Genomic DNA, 20671 nt, shown 5'->3' with positions numbered 1-20671 from the left:
CAGTTTCTGTAGTGCTAATGATTGTTTTAAGTTTGTGTCTTCCTTTTAACCCCTTTTTATTATTCGTGGGACATATTTTCTGTCTTCTGTTGTGAAGATAGACTTGAAGTACTTGTTCAAAGACTCTACTGTTTCCTTGTTTCACATTATTAATTGGTCAGTCTCACCTCTTAGGACATCTGGGATGTACGGGAGTGGAGTGCCTAATCCTGGGAACAGATGCAGCAGAGGCGGAGGAATTGGGAATAGGGATGGAATTTTTGCAGGAGGGTGGGTGGGAGGAGATGTATTCTAGGTAGCTGTGGGAGTCGGTGGGCTTGAAGTGGACATCAGTTTCTAGCTGGTTACCTGAGATGGAGTCTGAGAGGCCCACGAAGGTGAAGGATGTGTTGGAGATGGTCCAGGTGAACTTGAGGTTGGGGTGGAAGGTGTTGCTGAAGAGGATGAACTGTTCGAGCTCCTCTGGGGAGCAAGAGGCAGTGCCGATACAGTCATCAATGTAACGGAGGAAGAGGTGGGGTTTGGGGCCTGAGTAAGTGCGGAAGAGGGACTGTTCCACGTAACCTACAAAGAGGCAGGTATAGCTGGGGCCCATGCGGGTACCCATGGCCACCCGCTTTGTCTGTAGGAAGTGGGAGGAATCGAAAGAGAAGTTGTTGAGGGTGAGGACGAGTTTGGTTAGGCGGATGAGGGTGTCAGTGGAGGGGGATTGGTCGGGCCTGTGGGACAGGACAAAGCGCAGGGCCGAGACCCCATCTGCATGAGGAATACAGGTATTTAGGGACTGGACGTCCATGGTGAAAATGAGGTGTTGGGGGCCAGGGAATTGGAAGTCCTGGAGGAGGTGGAGGGTGTGAGTGGTGTCACGGACGTAAGTAGGGAGTTCCTGGACCAAAGGGGAGAAAATGGAGTCCAGATAGGTGGAGATGAGTTCGGTGGGGTGGCCTCAGCGATGTAGAGGTCAGTGCGCCGTACTACCACTGCGCCACCCTTGTCTGCAGGTTTGATGGTGAGGTTGGGGTTGGAGCGGAGGGAGCGGAGGGCTGCCTGTTCTGCGGGGGAGAGGTTGGAGTGGGTGAGAGGGGTGGAGAGGTTGAGGTGGTTGATGTCTCAACGGCAGTTGGAGATGAGGAGGTCGAGGGAGGGTAGGAGGCCTGGGGGTAGTGTCCAGGAAGAGGACTTGTGTTGGAGATGGGTGAAGGGGTCAGTGGAGGGAGGGTTCGGTTCCCGGTTGAAGAAGTAAGCATGGAGACGAAGACGGCGGAAAAACTGCTCGATGTCCAAACGTGACGGTATTCGTTGATGTGTGGTTGTAGGGGGACAAACGTGAGCCCCTTGCTTAGGACTGACCGTTCGTCCTCAGTCAGTGGGAGGTCTGGGGGGAAGGTGAAGATGCGGCAGGGCTCAGTGTGGCTGTCTTCTCTGGGGTTGCTGGCTGTGGAGGTTGTGGGCGGAGCGATGTGGTCATCGGCTGTGGGTAGGGTTCCGATGGTGCACTGACCTCTACATCGCCGAGGCCAAACGCCAACTCTCCGACACCACCTCCTACCGCCCCCTTGACCATGACCCCAGCCCCAAGCACCAAACCATCATCTCCAACACCATCCATGACCTCATCACCTCAGGGGACCTCCCACCCACAGCCTCCAACCTCATTGTTCCCCAACCCCGCATGGCCCGTTTCTATCTCCTTCCCAAAATCCACAAACCTGCCTGCCCTGGTTGACCCATTGTCTCAGCCTGTTCCTGCCCCACCGAACTCATCTCCACCTATCTGGACTCCATTTTCTCCCCTTTGGTCCAGCAACTCCCTACTTACATCCGTGACACCACCCACGCCCTCCACCTCCTCCAGGACTTCTAATTCCCTGGCCCCCAACACCTCATTTTCACCATGGACATCCAGTCCCTATACACCTGTATTCCTCATGCAGATGGCCTCAAGGCCCTCCGCTTCTTCCTGTCCCACAGGCCCGACCAGTCCCCCTCCACCGACACCCTCATCTGCCTAACCAAACTCGTCCTCACCCTCAACAACTTCTCTTTCGATTCCTCCCACTTCCTACAGACAAAGCGGGTGGCCATGGGTACCCGATTGGGCCCAAGCTACGCCTGCCTCTTTGTTGGTTATGTGGAACAGTCCCTCTTGCGCACCTACACAGGCCCCAAACCCCATCTCTTCCTCCGTTACATTGTTGACTGTATCAGCGCTGCATCTTGCTCCCCAGAGGAGCTCGAACAGTTCATCCACTTCACCAACACCTTCCACCCCAACCTTCAGTTCACCTGGGCCATCTCCAACACATCCCTCACCTTCCTGGACCTCTCAGTCTCTCCATCTCAGGCAACCAGCTAGAAACTGATGTCCATTTCAAGCCCACTGACTCCCACAGCTACCTAGAATATACCTCCTCCCACACACCCTCCTGCAAAAATTCCATCCCCTCTTCCCAATTCCTCCGCCTCCACTGCATCTGCTCCGAGGATGAGGCATTCCACTCCCGTACATCCCAGATGTCCATGTTCTTCAAGGACCACAACCTTACGCCCGCAGTGGTCGAGAACGCCCTTGACCACGTCTCCCGCATTTCCCGCAACACATCCCTCACACCCCACCCCCGCCACAACCGCCCCCAGAGGATCCCCCGGCTCTCACATACCACCCCACCAACCTCCGGATACAACGTATCATCCTCTGACACTTACGCCATCTACAATCCGACCCCACCACCCAAGCTATTTTTCCAACCCCACCCTTGTCTGCCTTCCCGAGAGACCACTCTCTCCGCGACTCCCTTGTCCGCTCCACACTCCCCTCCAACCCCACCACACCTGGCACCTTCCCCTGCAACCGCAGGAAGTGCTACACTTGCCCCCACACCTCCTCCCTCACCCCTATCCCAGGCCCCAAGATGTCCTTCCATAACAAGCAGATGTTCACCTGCACATCTGCCAATGTGGTATATTGTATCCATTGTATCAGGTGTGGCTTCCTCTACATCGGGGAAACCAAGCGGAGGCTTGGGGGGACCGCTTTGCAGAACACCTCCGCTCGGTTCACAACAAACAACTGCACCTCCCAGTCCCAGATACATTTTAACTCCCCCTCCCATTCCTCAGACGACATGTCCATCATGGGCCTCCTGCAGTGCCACAATGATGCATCGCAAAACTAGCCCAGTTTTTCCCCTCCCCCCACTGCATCCCAAAACCAGCTCAGCCTGTCTCCCCTTTCCTAACCTGTTCTTCCTCTCACCCATCCCTTTCTCCCACCTCAAGCCGCACCTCCATTTCCTACCTACCACCTCATCCCGCCTCCTTGACCTGTCCATCTTCCCTGGACTGACCTATCCCCTCCCTACCTCCCCACCTATACTCTCCTCTCCACCTATCTTCTTTTCTCTCCATCTTCGATCCGCCTCCCCCTCGCTCCCTATTTATTCCAGAACCCTCTCCCCATCCCCCTCTCTGATGAAGGGTCCAGGCCCGAAACATCAGCTTTTGTGCTCCTGAGATGCTGCTTGGCCTGCTGTGTTCATCCAGCCCCACACTTTGTTGTCTAACATTTACTTTAGCTATTTTCTTCCTTTTTATATACTTGTAAATGCTTTATTGTCTTTTAAAATATATTTCCTGTTAGTTTTCCTTTCCACCCCAATTTCTCCTGCTGTATTTGTATTTTTCATCAGCCTTAGTTGGTTTCTAAAATGTTTCCAATTTCATGAGCTACAAAGAATCTTTGCAGAGATTGCTCTTAGTTTGAAACCAAAACTTTCTTAATTTCCTTAGTGAACCACACATAGTTCATCCTTGACAGTTTTCTCTTTAATGCTATTTATCTTTGTTGAGAGTCATGAGATACATCCATGAACGTCTGCAACTAATCCGCTACCATCTGCCCTTTTAACCTATTTATTCAGCCTGCTTTAGCTAATTCTGTCTTTATATCCTTGTAATTGCTTTTATTTAATTTTAAGATTCTAGTTTTGGACTCACATTTCTCATCCTCAAATGCAATGAAAAATTTCATCAAGTTATGTGCATTCGTGCTGAGAACATATTTAACTGTGGGGTCAATAATTAATCCTATCTCTGTTTTCAAAATTACTAAGTCTAAAATAGCTTGCTTGCTGGTTGCTATGAGAATGCATCTAAAAAGTTATCCCAAATGCATTTAATCTCCAGGCTAACATTGCCAGTTTGTTTTGTTCAATGTAACTGAAAAGTTAAATTGTCCACAATGCTTGCATCATCTTTCTTACAACTTCTCATTATTTCTCAATGTATATTCTGTCCTACTATGTACCTTCTATCAACTGTTCCTGACAATGTCTCACATTCCTTGTCACTTATCTCCATTCAAACTGAGACTATGCCTTGACTTATTAAATTAAGATCACTTCTCATTCTTGGTTAACGTAGCCAAGCCACAATTTCTTCCTGCCCTTCTTGGATGTCAAATTATCTTGACATAAGCTTTGGTCACCTTATAACCACATCAATGCAATGGCTATCATATAATTCTCATTCATTTCTATTAATTCATCCACTTTGTTGGGAATACTGTGTGCATTCAAATAAAGCACCTGTCTTTTTGTATTGTCCCAACTCTGACTTTATTGTCTGATGATCTATTATGTTCGTACATTCCATCCATTCTTGATACTGCATCTCCTTAGCAGCTTGACATTCCATATGTTACTGATGGATAATCACACTCATTTAGCATCAGATGCCTCCTCACAAAGACAGAGGACAAAAGACTTTATGCCATCACTTAATGCCCTCAGATGCAAGGCATCATCCATGGCATTCATGTGGTCATCTGTATGCCCAGTGGTGAACCAGTGAGATTAACCAATAGGAAGGGCCTACACTCATTCTGTTCAACCAACCCACTTAGCATTTCTTCCACATATACCTGCATTCCTGGTCGCCGGCATGACACAGTCATTCTCCAGCAGTTCAAGCAGTTGCAGATCTTCATTGCAACCTCAAACTGTGGATGGATCCTTTAGGACAAGGAATGTGACTTGAGGAGGCAGCTTTTAACCCAGGTACAGGAGCTCCAGACAGTCCCAATACGAACAATGTCCCCAGCTTGGTAGGACAATAGATGAGCGCAACATCAAGCTTCTGAAGATGTGGTTCTGGTGTCAGGACCAATCAAGTGGTGACCTCCAATTGAACAGAGGGATCCTGGAAGTCCTTTTCCTTAAGATAGCTAGGAATCTCTGCTTCCTTCAGTAGAGCACATGGTTTCAGGTGGGAGTGAGACAGTCTTCATTGGGATACCACAATTATGTGATCAGAGGGTCATTTCCTGTCATTCATTATTTATCTTTCGGTTGTGAGAGATTGCTGTGTGCAGACTGACATCATTTCCTTACTCTACAGAAATGGCAACACTTCAAAGAATACTTGGCTGAACACGAACCATTTTATGAGATGTCCTGAGGACCTAATGAGTCAAGAGTCATGCAGCACAGAAACAGACTCTTCAGTCTGACTCGTCATGCCGAATATAATCCTAATGTGACCTAGTCCCATTTGCCAGCATTTGGCCCATATCCCTCTAAACCGTTCCTATTCATGTTCCGATCCAAATGCCCTTTAAATGTTGCAATTGTACCAGCCTCCAACACCTCCTCTGGCAGCTTGTTCCATATGTGCACCAGCCTCTGCATGAAAAAGTTGCCCCTTTGGTCCTTTTTAAATTTTTACCCTTTCACCTTAAACCTATGCCCCCTGGTTTTGGACTCTCCCACCCTAGGAAAAAGACCTTGGCTATTCACCCTATCCATGCGCCTCATGATTTTTATGAACCTCCACTAGGTCACCCCCTCAGTCTCTGATGCTCCAGGGAAAATAGCCCCAGCCTATTCAGCCTCTCCTTATATCTCAAACCCTCCAGTCCTGGCAACATCCTTGTAATCCTTTTCTGCTCCCTCTCAAGTTTAACATCATCCTCCCTATTAAAGGACAACCAGAATTGAACGCAGAATTCTAAAAGTGACCTCACAAATGTCCTGTACATGGCATACCCAACATAACGTCCAACTTCTACACAATATTATACCAATTAAGGTAAGCTGCCAAATAAGATTTTAGAGTAGATTTGTAACTCGGGTTGTGGATGTTCAGGTTGGCTGGCTCACCGAGCAAGTTCATTGTTCTGCAGATGTTTCATTACCCTGCTGGGTAACATCATCAGTGCAGCCTCTGATGAAGTGTCAAACCCCTTCTTCACCACCCTGTCTGTCTGGGATTTCGCTTTCAAGGAACTATGTACCTGCACCCCTAGGTGTCTTTGTTTGGCAACACACCTTAGGGCCCTACTATTTACTGCATAAGCTCTGGCCCTGGTTTGCCTTGCCAAAATGCAACACCTCACATTTATCTAAATTAAACTCCATCTGCAACTCCTTGACTCATTGGCCCATCAAGTCCTGGTCCTCATTTACTCTGAGATAACCTTCTTCACTGTCCACCTATTTTGGTGTCATCTGCAAACTTACTAACCAAACCTTCTCTATTAAATCTGAATCATTTATATATATGATGAAAAGCATTGGACCCAGCATTGATCCTTGTGGCACACCGCTGGTCACAGACCTCCGGTCTGAAAAACATCCCTCCAACGCCACCCTTTGTCTCCTACCTTCAAGCCAATTTTGTATCCAAATAGCTAAATTCCCATGTGACCTAACCTTACTTACCAGTCCACAATAGGAAACTTCGTTGAATACTTTATTAAAATCCATGTAGATAATGTCTACCAATCTGTATTTGTCAATCTGGTTTGTCACCTCTTCAAAAAACTCTATCAAGTTAGTGAGACATGACTTCCCACGCATACAGCCATACTGTTATCCTTAATCAGTTCTTGTCTTTCAAACATGCACATAAATTCTGCCCCTCAGAATCCCCTCCAACAACTTCACACCACTGATGTAAGTCTCACCAATCTATAGCTCCCTAGTTTTTCCTTACCACCTTTCTTAAATAATGGCATCACATTAGCCAACCTCCAGTCTTCTGGCACCTCACCTGTAGCTATTGATGATACAAATATCGCAGCAAGAGGCCCAGAAATCCCTTCCCTAGCTTTCCATGAAGTTCTGGGAAACACTTGTTCATGTCCTGGGGATTTAACCACCTTTATGCATTTTAAGACCTCAGCACGTCCTCTTCTCTAACGTGGACACTTTTTCATGGTATCACTGTTTATTTCCCCAAGTTCTGCAGCTTCCATGTCCTTCTGTAAAGTAAATATTGATGTGAACTACTTGTTTAGTATCTCACCCATCTCCTGTGGTTCCACACACAGATGGCCTTGTTGATCTTTAAGGGGCCCTATTCTCTCTCTTGACTGGCAGTTTGGGTGTGGAGCTGGAGGAACAAATTTTTCTGAAGAATGGTCCAGACCTGAAATGTCAGCTTTCCTGCTCCTCTGATACTGCCTGGCCTGTTGTGTTCCTCCAGCTCCACACTTTGTTACCTCAAACTGCCAGTCCTGTCCACCCCTCAGCCATGTTTCTGTAATAGCTATGATATCCCAGTCCCATGTTTCCAACCATGCCCTGAGGTCACCTGCCTTACCTGTCAAGCCTTTGGCCATTGAAGTAAATGCAGTGTAATTTATCATTCCTACCTCGTTCTTTGCCAAGCTTTTGTTTGTCTAGACTGTTTCATTTACTCCCCTTGTCTATTGTACCAACCTCAGCCTTTCCTCTTTTCTCACTATCACTTTGGTTCCCACAACCTCCCCCCACACCCAACCCCAATCCTGGTCTTACTGGTTTATAGCCTCCCAAGAAGCATTAGCAAATTTAAAAACCAAAAGAACTGCGGATGCTGTAAAACAGGAACAAAAACAAAGTTGCTGGAAAAGCTCAGCAGGTCTGGCAGCATCTGAGGAGGAGAAAACAGAGTTAACATTTCGGGTCCGGTGACCCTTCCTCAGTGCATTAGCAAATTTCCCTGCAAGGATATTAGCACCCTTCCATAATTCAGGTGGAACCTGTCCTTCCTGCACAGGTCACTTCTAACTCAGAAGAGATACCAATGATGCAAAAGTGTGAATCCTTGCCCCCTGCATCAGCTTCTCAGCCACACATTTCACACATTCATCTGCTCTATCTTCCTATTCCTACTCTGTCTCGCACCTGGCACCATGAGTAATCCAGATATTAATACCCTTGAGGACCTACTTTTTAACCCCCTGCCTAGCTTCCTGTATTCTGTCTGCAGAACCATATCCCTTCCCTTACCTATGTTATTGGTACCAATGCGCACAATGATCTCCTGCTGATCCCTCTCCCCTTTTGGAATATTTTGCACCCTCTCCGAGACATTCGTGATCCTGGCACCAGGGAGGTAACACATCATTCTGATGTCTGCCTGAAAACTGCAGATATGTCCGTCTGTACTCGTGACTAAACAGTCCCCCATCACAATCGATTGCTTGGCACCTGACATACCCCTCATTACATTAGAGCCAGTCGTGGTATCAGAAACCTGGCTGTCAGTGCTATACTCCCCTGAGAGGCAATCCCCAATTACAGTATCCAAAACGACACACCTGTTTGAAATGGGATAGCCACAGAAGACACGTGCACTACCTGGCTACCTCTCCTATCTTTCCCAGTGGTCAACCACCTGCCTGACAGTGTCTGCGGTTCTCCACCTTCCTGAAACTGCCGCCGATCACACCCCTACCTTGGTCTTCTAAACTCCTTATTACCTCTAACTGCCCCTCCAAATGATCCATGCAGTCCGAAATGCTGTCAAAACTTTATTTTCTTAACCACATTAAACAGAATCTGTGGCAGAAAACAGGTACAACATATGTGAATTATTTATGTGCAGACATAGTTTTCATTGTGATGATACAGCACTGTTATGTTCCTGACAGTGACACATATTCTGTCTTCTATTGTTTCAAAATTAAAATGTGAGGAAAACCCAGAGAGCGACAGCTTGTGCAAAACCCTGGTTAACCTCCATCTGGGAGATGGATACAAATATCGACTGCATTTTAGTCAATTCAACTCATAACTATCTTATTTGAAATAAAGAGCTTTATTCTGTAAGTAACTCCATACTGTAACTATCCTGGGATTGTCTAACAAGAACAATTTAGGGGGAAGTTTAGGAACAAAAACAAAGTTGCTTGAAAAGCTCAGCAGGTCTGGCAGCTTCTGTGAAAGAGAAAACAGTTAACATTTCGGATCCAGTGACCCTTCCTCAGGACCTCAGAACTTCCAGTTTAAAAGAACAGAGCGAGCTTCATTTTTAGCTTAAAAGAGTGGAGAGCTTTACTCTGTATCTAACCCCATATCTAACTGGGGAGTGTTTGATGAGGACAGTATCGAATGAACTTTAAGTTCAGTTCAAAAGAATAAAGAGAGCTTTACTTTCAGTTTAAAAGACTCGAGCGACATTTACTCTGCATCCAACCCTGCGATATTTCTGTCCTGGGAATGTTTGAAGGGTACAGTGTCATGGGAGCTATAATTTCAGTTGAGAAGAGTAGAGGAAGTTTTAATCTGTATCAAACCCAGTGCTGTACCTGTCCTGGGATTATTTGACAGGGACATTGTCAAGTGTTCTTTATTTTATATCTAACCCCATGATGTAACCTTGCCTCATAATTGTGGGGTTATGAAGGGCGCAGCAAAATATGCAGCAATTCTTTCATCAATTGCAGAGATTCCCCCAAGAGATCCAAGCATCCCTATCTCTGCCCAATGATTAGCACCAGGTCTGTAGTGTGCATCCATGGCTTTTATTAAAGATTCCCTGACCTCTGTGGTGGGGTGTAAGAAGGTCACGAGGAGATTAAATGGAGAAAAAGCTGCTTGGCTCTGAGCTACAATCTGAGTTGTCACGGTTTGTCTTGGAGACTTGAAGATGGTAGGTAGAGCAGAGCGTTAAAGCACCAAGGTGTTGCCAGGACCTTCACCAAGAGGAATTTCTTGTATGTTCTGTGCATGAAAGCCTTTGTTGGTTGCACTGTCATTTCCTGTTATGTGAGAGGCATTGCAAAGCGAGATGTGGCCCTTGCCATTGGAATGCTCAATAGTCCAGTGAGCACAAATGCCCTTTCACCCTGGTCTTCTCTGAGAAGAGGAGTGTGAAGACCCTCTCTCCTGCTGTCAAGAGATTTTTGACATCTCTCAAATATATTTGTGGACAGTGAACTCTGGGGTGTTGCTAACATCACCATCTCTGGAAGGAGCTGATTGTATAGAAGGAATGAGCAATTGTGATCTTCACTGACATTGGGATGGTTATCCTCACCCTAGCTGAGCCACCGAAAGAAGCAACACTACTTCATCATCACCTCTGTAGCAAAGCAGAATCTTCTGAGATTTCTCCTGGCTCACCCCAGACTGGGACTTATGCCCCTGGAAATCCCAAACAAGGTGAAACCTTCTAAGAGGAGCCCTCCATTTCATCCCTCCTCACAGAGTTTCACCTCTATTTGCTGCTCAGATTGCTGAATTCCAACTGCATTCCCCCATTTGAATCCTTCAAATTCCTCCAGGAACTCAACTCAATACCTCTACCAACTTTGAGAAGTAGTAAAATTAAGAACTCACGAAGGGGTTTGTAGTTCTAGACCAAGGAGCTCCTGATGGAAAAGTAAACTTGCCATTGAGAGAGCGCAGAGAAGATTCACCAGATTGATTCCTGGGCTGGTAGATGCATCCATTGGAGGACGACAGATTGGGTTGACTGGACCTGTATTTACTGGCATTGAGAAGAATGAGAGCGGACCTCATTGAAACATTTACAATTCTAACCGGGCTGGACAGACTGGGTGCAGGGACCAAGAAGAGGAGGAATTTTCTTCACTTAGAGGGAGGTGAGCCTGCGATAATCTCTACCACACAAAGTTGTGTGGAGGCAGTTACTGAAAATATTTAACAAAGAAATAGGTAGATTTGTAGAAGGCACAGTATCAAGGACTGGTGTAGAAGGATGCAGAAGCTGTGTTGCACTTGTGCAAAACTCTGGTTAACCTCGACTTGGAGTTGGTGAACAGATCTGAGAACCACACCTTAGGATGAATGTATTGGCCTTGGAGGGAGTACAGCATAGGTTTACAAGAATGATACCTGGGCTTCAAGGGTTCGGTTATAAGGTGTTGTACAAATTAGACCCGTTTTCTCTAGAATTTAGAAGGTTAAGGGGTGATCTGATAAAAGTCATCAAGGTATTAACAGGAAAAGACAGGGTTGATAAAGATAAATTATTTCCACTGGCTGGGGAACCTGGAGGCATGGTCTGAGAATGGGGGCCAGACCATTCAGGGCAGCACAGTGGCTCAATGGTTAGCCTCGCAGCACCAGGGACCCAGGATCAATTCCACCCTCGGGCAACTGTCAGTGGGGAGTTTGTATATTCTCCCCCTGTCTGCGGGGGTTTCTTCTGGGTCCTCCAATTTCCTCCCACTGTCCAAAGATGTGCAGGTTAGGTGGGTTAGCCATGGTAAACATCCCAAGGCAGGTTACGGGGATGGGCCGAGGTGTTCTTTGAAGGGTCAGCGCAGACTTGATGGTACAACAGCCTCCTCCTGCACTGTCGGGATTCTATGATTCAGGAAGCACTTCTGCACAGCAGATGGTAAACAGAGTCAGGCAGCATAGATCTACTACACCTTTGTCCCACCATGTCTATGTCAACCCAACAAACATTACACTAATCCCCATTTACCTGCAATTGATCTATAGCCTACTGTGCCCTGGCAATTTAATTACTCATCAAGATGCTTCTTAAATGTTGCAAGAGATCCTGCCTCCTCCACCCTCTCAGGCAGCACATTCCATATTTTTACCCACTCTGAGTGAAAAGAAAACCTTCCAGCAAAACTCCTCTAAGCCACTTACTCCTCACCTTAAACTTATGCTCTCTGGTCTGCCATGGGAAAATATTCTCATGGTCTACCCTCTCTATGCCTCTAACTATTTTGTGCACCTCAATCAGATCCCCTCTCAGCCTCCTCTGCTCCAAGGAAAACAAACCTAGCCTATGCTGTCTCACCTCATAACTAAGACTATTCATCCCAGGCCAACCCCATCCTGGTGAATCTCCTCCACAGCCTCTCCAGTGCAATCATGCCATTCCTCTAGTGTACTGACCAGAAGGGCAAACCGTATTCCATCTGTAGCCTAACCAAAGTTTTCTAAAGTTGCAACAAGACTTCCCTGCTCCTATATTCTATGACCCGTCTAATGAAGGTAAGCATCCCGTGCACTTTCTTCACCACCCTGTCGACCTGTGCTGACACCTCCAGGGATCTATGGACCTGTACATCAAGGCTCCTTTATTCCTCAATATTTGCGAGGGATCTACCATTCACCTCACATTTATTGGAATTAAATTCCATCTCCCAGTGCTCGGCCCAATTTGCCAAATGATCAATATCAGACTAGCCTGAGGCCATCCTCTCCACTGTAAATAACACCACCGATTTTCATGTCATCTGCAAACCTACTAACTAACCTGTCTACATTCACATCCAAGTCATTAATACACAGAACAAACAGCAAGGGTTCCAGCATTGATCCCTTTGGTACAATGCTGGTCACAGGTTACCAATTGCATAATCAACCATCCACTGTCACCCTTTGCCACATGTTTGCAAGCCAAGTTTGGATCCAATTTGCCAACTTGCCTTGGATTCTATTGCCTTGTACATTTTGGACCAGCCTTCTGTGTTGGACCTTGTCAAAGACCTGCCTGTAGGCCATAAAAACCACATCAAAAGCACTACCCAAATCAATGTATTTTATAATCTTATCAAAAAGCTTAATTAAATTTGTCAGACAGGATCTCCCTCTAACAAGTCCTTAAAGCCTGACCCTGATCATTCCCTGCCCTTTTCCAAATCTTGATTCATCCTGACCCTCAGAATGTTTTTTCTTACATCAGACTAACTGGTCAGTAATTACCAGGTCTGCCTTTCTTGAACAAAGGAACCACATTAGCTATCCCTCACCATCTGGCACTTCACCTGAGGCAGCAAAGTATTAAATATCTTTTCTAGGGTCCCAGCAATCATAGAATGCATTCTGTATGGGGTGGAAGCAGGCCATTTGGCCCATTGAGTCTACTCCAACCCTCTAAGAGCAGCCCACTCAGACCCACCTCCTACTCTATAACACTGTATTTCCCATGGCTAATCCACCGAACCTGCATATCTTTGGACGGCGGAATGAAACCAGACCATCCGGAGGAAACCCACGCAGACACAGGGAGAATGTGCAAACTCCACACACGCAATTGTCTGAGGGTGGAATTAAACCTGGGTCCCTGGTGCTGTGATGCAGCAGTGCTAACCACTGAGTTAGTGTACGCACCAATCTGTTCCCTTGCGTCCAATTGCAGCCGAGGATACGCCTCATCAGGTCCTGGGAATTTATGCACCTGTATGCTCACTAAAATATTTAATACTTCTGCCTTAGTAATCTTAACATGCCCTAGAATTGACCATTCCAACTGAAATCTCCAGCTACAATGTCCTTCACCTCTGAATACTGTTGAGAAATAGTCATTTATGACCTCACCCACATCCTCTACCTCCAAGCACAAATTGTCCTTTTGGTCTCTCATAGATCCTACACCTTCCCTGTTAATCCCCTTTCTCTTAAAGTGTTCATAAAATGCCTTGAGGGTTTTCTTTAATCATCTGCCAAAGGTATTTTGTGCCCATTTTTGCCCTCTTAAATGCTATTTTCAGACAAATCCCCACACTCTCCACACACTTGAGGTGCCTCCCTTGTTTTAAAGCACTGTACCTAACTACACTTTCTTCTTTTTCATTATCAAACTCATCAATATCCCTTGATATCCAGGACCCTCTAGAATTGCTGTCCTTGCCCTTCACTCCTGGAGGAAAGCGTTGACCCCGAATTGATACCGCACTACTTTTAAAAGGCTCCCATCTTCCAAAATGTACATTTACCTGCAAGTAGCTGCAGCAACCGATGGCATCAATGGGGTTTGCATTAGTGACATCTGGTGAGCACTCACGGTGGCGAGGGTGTCAATAGAGGCAGGATGGTGCCGAAGAGTGGTGACTCTCATTCCAGGGGCAGCATGGTGAAGGGATTCCTGGCTGGTCACCAGGCCCACAGCCAATGGCGCAGCACTTAACAAGAAGGACTGCAAAGTTGAACACGATTTCTTTGTTTCTTTATTTTTCTCCCTTTATAGTCTACGTTTTGGTCTATTCTATAATTTAAGATGGCACTGGAAACTTTTCACTGTGGTTTCTAGCAAAATGTACGTTAGAATAAGCATTCTAACAGCTGTCAAATCCTCTTTAACGAGATTGAAATCAGCCCACACCCAAGTTAGACACAACGTCTACACTATGCTTGTCCCTTTCCAAAGTGATTTGGAAACTGATGGTTATTATCCCCAAAATGGTCAATCACTGACACTTTAACCACTCGATCGGATTCAGTCCCTAAGGCTCTAGCAGGACCGTCTATGTACTGGCACAAATAGTACTCCTGGATGCACTTCATAAAACTCCACTCCGTCTAATCCTTTCAGATGAAGACAATTAAAATAACTTGACAGAGGCTGGTATCCAGTCATCGTGTCATTCTTTATTTACACATGGAGAGTCCTTGACACTGATCTGGATCCCTCAGAGCCAATTCTGAGAGTGAACAGAACCCCTGACCCTCCTGTTTATATCTGTCAGCCAGGGTTCCCTGATGGGACCAGATCAACAGCCCGAAACAGGGAACTCATACTCTTTGAGGTTCAGCTGGCTGACCTCATTAATATCACCTACAACGATCCTAGTTAATGTTAGCAATAGAAATCCCAAACTGAAATAACCCTATTCCTGTTACACCTCTCTGTGATTTGTTAGCAGGCCTGTAGTATAATCCCAGCCAAGTGATCATTCCCTGTTCATTTCTAGGCTGTACCCCCAGATGGTCTCATTTAAAGAGCCTTCGAAGACACTGTCCCCCCATCCCTGCAGCGATGGATTCCTTTATCAGTAATGCCCCCAGTTTCTTACATCCCCACTCTATCATGCTTGAAACCTCTATACCCTGGAATGTTGAGCTGTCAGCCCTTTCCTTCCTTCAACCATACCTCAGTGGTTGTAATAATGTCATTCTCCCAGGTGCTGATCAATGCTTTAAGTTCACTTCCCATGCCAGTCAGGTTCCTTGCATTAAAGTAGACCTTCCATGTGCGTTATAATGCTTCTGTACCTACTGGACTGTTCTTGTATTCCTTGCCACATCTAATTGAACTTTGCTTCTGACTTTTCATCGACCTGTGCCCCACCCCCTGCTAAATTAGTTCAAAGCCTCCCCAACAGCACAAGCAAAACTCCCAGAAAGGATTCAGAGATCAGGATCAGGAAAGCTGACGTTAGCCTTCCTGCCCCCCTGATGCTGCTTGGCCTGCTGTGTTCATCCAGCTCTACACCTTGTTCTCCCAGAAAGGATATTGGGCCCATTCTGGTTCAGGTGCAATCCATCCGGCTTGTACACCTACCCCAGAAGCTGGCCCAATAACACAAAAATCTAAAGCCCACTCATTTACACCATCCCTTTAGCCATACATTCATCTGACCTATCTTCTTATTCACATACACAGCAGCAATGTGGCACTGGAAGTAATTGGAGTAAATGTAACTTTAGTAGCCCCTCTCTTTAATCTATAATCTAGCACGCTAAATTCCTGTCACAGGACCTCATTCATTTTTTCACCCATGTTGGTGATACTGACATGTACCACTCTTAAGACATCCTTGATCCTGGCATCAGGGAGGCAACATACCATAGAGAATGTTTTTTGCTGCCACAGAACCACCTCTCAATTCCCCTCACCATCGACTTCCCTATCACTAAAGCTCTCCCAGTCTTTTCTCTCCTCTGCCATGGAGTTGTGCTATAACCTTGGCCATTGCTTTCCCATGAGAGGCCATCCCCGCAACATTATCCAACAATTTTGAGAGGTGGATGGCCATCGATTACTCCTGCCCATTACTTCCTGCTGTTTACCCAACACTTTTCTGCCTGTGTAAGCCTTACTTGCGATGTGACCAGCTCATGAAATGTGCTATCCATGACATCCTCAGCCTCATGGAAGCTCCAGACTGGGTCTACCCCCAGCTCCAACAGCTCCAGATGTTTAGAATTTTGCTTCCACAAATGGCAGTGAATGCTGGATCAGTGTTGATTTTAAATTTGAGATGGATACGTTTTACCTTTGCAAAGGTAATGAGGGAAATGTGTCAACGGTAGGTATAAGGAGTTAGGCCACAGATCAGCCAGGATCTCATTGAACGGTGGAACAGGCTGGATGGGCTGAATGGCCTACTCCTCCTTCTATGTCCCTAATTTCCTATATGGGGTTAAGGAAGAGAATGGGAGTGTGGCATTGAGACAGAAGGTCATCTGTGACATTTTGAATAGTGAAGTGGGCAGAATGCAGTGCAGCCTCTGATGAGCAGCTGGTGTGTTTTTCCGTCTGGTTTTTAAACTCAGGAGCCCGCTGAGCTGGATTGCCTCACTTTCCTTCGCAGTGGGGTGTATATGGGGTCGAGCTCTATATGTTTACTGATGGCTTTCTTCGTGGAGTACCAGGCTTCTAGGAACTCCCGTGCTTGTCTCTGCTTTGCTTGTCCCAAGGTTTTGGTGTTGTCCCGGGCAAATTGGTGGTTCTCCATGTGGATGGAGATGAGTGAGTATTGGTCGTGTCTTTTTGTAGCCAGTTGGTGTTCCTGTATTCTTGTTGTTAGTTTTTTCCTGTTTGTCCGATTATAGTGTTTCTCACAGTCTCTGCAGGGGATCTTGTAGATGTCATTGGTCCTCTCCATGGCGGGGAGCGGGTCTTTAGTTCGGGTGAGCACTTGTCATAGGGTTGATGTAGGCTTGTGTGCCACTCTGATGCCCAGCGGTCGTAGGAGTCTTGTGGTGAGTTCCAATGTGTTCCTGATGTAGGGCAGTGTGATGAGTGTGTCAGGGTGTGTAGTATCTTCCTGATGTTGTTCGTGTAAGCATCTTCTGACCCATGTTTTTTGGATACCCGTTATCCTTGAAAACCTGGAAGAGGCATTCTTCTTCTTCTTAGTGTAGTCCTGTGTTGCTGTAGTGTATTGTTGCCTGTTTAAATAGTGTTCGCATGCAGCTTCGTTTGTGAGTGTTGGAATGGGTCAGAAGATGCCTGCATCAACCCTACAACAACTGTTCACCCGAACTAAAGACCCAGTCCCTGCCATGGACAGGGCCAATGTCATCTATAAGATCCCCTGCAGAGACTGTGAGAAACACTATAATCGGACAAACAGGAAAAAACTAACAACAAGAATACAGGAACACCAACTGGCTACAAAAAGACACGGCCAATACTCACTCATCTCAATCCACGTGGAGAACCACCAGTTTGACTGGGACAACACCAAAACCCTGGCACAAGCAAAGCAGAGACAGACACGGGAATTCCTAGAAGCCTGTACTCCACGAAGCATGCTGTTAATAAACACATTGAACTTGACCCCATGTACATTCCACTATGAAGGAAACCCGGAAGTGAGGCAATCCATCTCAACAGACCCCGGAGTTTAAAAACCAGGCGGGAAAACACACCTACACTCCATCAGAGGCTGCACTGAGGATGTTACCCAGCACGGTAACGAAACGTCTGTGGAACAGCAAACCAGCTTGGTGAGCCAACCAACCTCAACAGCCACAACCCGAGCTACAGATCTACTGCAAAACCTTAGAGGTCGTTAAGTATTTCCAAGGCTGAGATGGACAGGTTTTTAATCAGGAAGGGGATTCCAGGTTAACAGTGAAAAGACAGGAAGGTGAAGTTAAGGATTGTCAGGTCAACCAGAAAAACATTGAACGGCAGAGGAGACTCAATAGGTTGAATGGCCTACTCCTGCTTCTACATTTTAAGGCGTTATTCTGGATTAAAGGAGGATGCATTTGAATTTTGAGGCATGTTATGGGCAGGTGATCAGATATTCCGCAGATCTGTTTTGTTGCCATGGAAATTTTAGCACAGGTGGAATGCAGCCTGGCTGGATCTGACTGTGGGTGTGTAACCCGAGACACACAAGCAGTCTCCATTACTAAGATAATAAAATGTGAGGCTGGATGAACACAGCAGGCCAAGCAGCATCTCAGGAGCACAAAAGCTGATGTTTCGGGCCTAGACCCTTCGTCAGAGAGGGGGATGGGGTGAGGGTTCTGGAATAAATAGGGAGAGAGGGGGAGGCGGACCGAAGATGGAGAGAAAAGAAGATAGGTAGATGGGGGTGTGGCTTGGGGTGGGAGGAGGGGATGGGTGAGAGGAAGAACAGGTTAGGGAGGCAGAGACAGGTTGGACTGGTTTTGGGATGCAGTGGGTGGAGGGGAAGAGCTGGGCTGGTTGTGTGGTGCGGTGGGGGGAGGGGACAAATTGGGCTGGTTTAGGGATGCGGTGGGGGAAGGGGAGATTTTGAAACTGGTGAAGTCCACATTGATACCATTAGGCTGCAGGGTTCCCAGGCGGAATATGAGTTGCTGTTCCTGCAACCTTCGGGTGGCATCATTGTGGCAGTGCAGGAGGCCCATGATGGACATGTCATCTAAAGAATGGGAGGGGGAGTGGAAGTGGTTGGCGACTGGGAGGTGCAGTTGTTTGTTGCGAACTGAGCGGAGGTGTTCTGCAAAGCGTTCTGCAAAGGTGTTCTACACCTCCTCCCACCCACCCTCCTGCAAAAATTCATCCCCTATTCCCAATTCCTCCGCCTCTGCCGCATCTGCTCCCACGATAAGACATTCCACTCCCGCACATCCCAGATGTCCAAGTTCTTCAAGGACCGCAACTTTCCCCCCACAGTGATCGAGAACGCCCTTGACCGTGTCTCCTGTATTTCCCGCAACACATCCCTCACACCCCGCCCCCGCCACAACCGCCCAAAGAGGATCCCCCTCATTCTCACACACCACCCCACCAACCTCCGGATACAACGCATCATTCTCCGACACTTCCGCCATCTACAATCCGACCCCACCACCCAAGGCATTTTTCCATCCCCACCCCTGTCTGCTTTCCAGAGAGACCACTCTCTCCGTGACTCCCTTGTTCACTCCACACTGCCCTCCAACCCCACCACACCCGGCACCTTCCCCTGCAACCGCAGGAAATGCTACACTTGCCCCCACACCTCCTCCCTCACCCCTATCCCAGGCCCCAAGATGACTTTCCATATTAAGCAGAGGTTCACCTGCACATCTGCCAATGTGGTATACTGCATCCACTGTACCCGGTGTGGCTACCTCTACATTGGGGAAACCAAGCGGAGGCTTGGGGACCGCTTTGCAGAACACCTCCGCTCAGTTCGCAACAAACTACTGCACCTCCCAGTCGCCAACCACTTCCACTCCCCCTCCCATTCTTTAGATGACGTGTCCATCATGGGCCTCCTGCAGTGCCACAATGATGCCACCCGAAGGTTGCAGGAACAGCAACTCATATTCCGCCTGGGAACCCTGCAGCCTAATGGTATCAATGTGGACTTCACCAGTTTCAAAATCTCCCCTTCCCCAACTGCATCCCTAAACCAGCCCAATTCGCCCCCTCCCCCCACTGCACCACACAACCAGCCCAGCTCTTCCCCCCCACCCACTGCATCCCAAAACCAGTCCAACCTGTCTCTGCCTCCCTAACCTGTTCTTCCTCTCACCCATCCCTTCCTCCCACCCCAAGCCGCACCCCCATCTACCTATCTTCTTTTCTCTCCATCTTCGGTCCGCCTCCCCCTCTCTCCCTATTTATTCCAGTTCCCTCTCCCCATCCCCCTCTCTGACGAAGGGTCTAGGCCCGAAACGTCACCTTTTGTGCTCCTGAGATGCTGCTTGGCCTGCTGTGTTCATCCAGCCTCACATTTTATTATTTTGGATTCTCCAGCATCTGCAGTTCCCATTATCTCAATCTCCATTACTCGCGGAGGGCAGACAAAAATCCTACTCATATTTACTGGCTCCTTCCACCAGCTTTGATCATTTGAGTGATTAAAAAAAATGAGAGCAAGATCAGTGACTGACACTGACGGAGATAAGAGGAGGGCACGTGGGAAGGGTCAGGCAGCACAGAGCTACAGGAAGGGGCCTGACGCTTAAACAGAAACTGCAAACAGAATTATCAAAGAACGTCAGCAGTGAAATTACAGTAAATACAAAATGAGGACGGTGTCAGTTCACAACGAGGGCTGGAGTGATAAATTACATATTCGTTTTTGGGGATTGCAGGACAAAAGAACATATTTGGAAGTTTTTTTACCTCACACTCCTTAGGACTCTCACGAGAAACCAGTGGAATTTTCCCCGTGTCCGTGTGGGTTTCCTCCTGGTGCTCTGGTTTCCTCCCACAGTCCAAAAATTTGCAGGCTGGGTGGATTGGCCGTGCTAAATTGCCTGTAGTGTTCAGGGATGTGTAGCTTAGATGGGTTATAGGGGGACAGAACATAGAACATAGAATGTTACAGCACAGTACTGGGCCTTCGGCCCTCAATGTTGCGCCGACCTGTGAAACCAATCTGAAGCCCATCTAACGTACACTATTCCATTATCATCCCTATGTTTATCCAATGACCATTTAAGTGCCCTGAAAGTTGGCGAGTCGACTACTG

Source organism: Stegostoma tigrinum, chromosome 16 (assembly GCF_030684315.1).
Source record: "Stegostoma tigrinum isolate sSteTig4 chromosome 16, sSteTig4.hap1, whole genome shotgun sequence".
Taxonomy (NCBI): Eukaryota; Metazoa; Chordata; class Chondrichthyes; order Orectolobiformes; family Stegostomatidae; genus Stegostoma; species Stegostoma tigrinum.
This window is presented reverse-complemented; position numbering follows the sequence as displayed.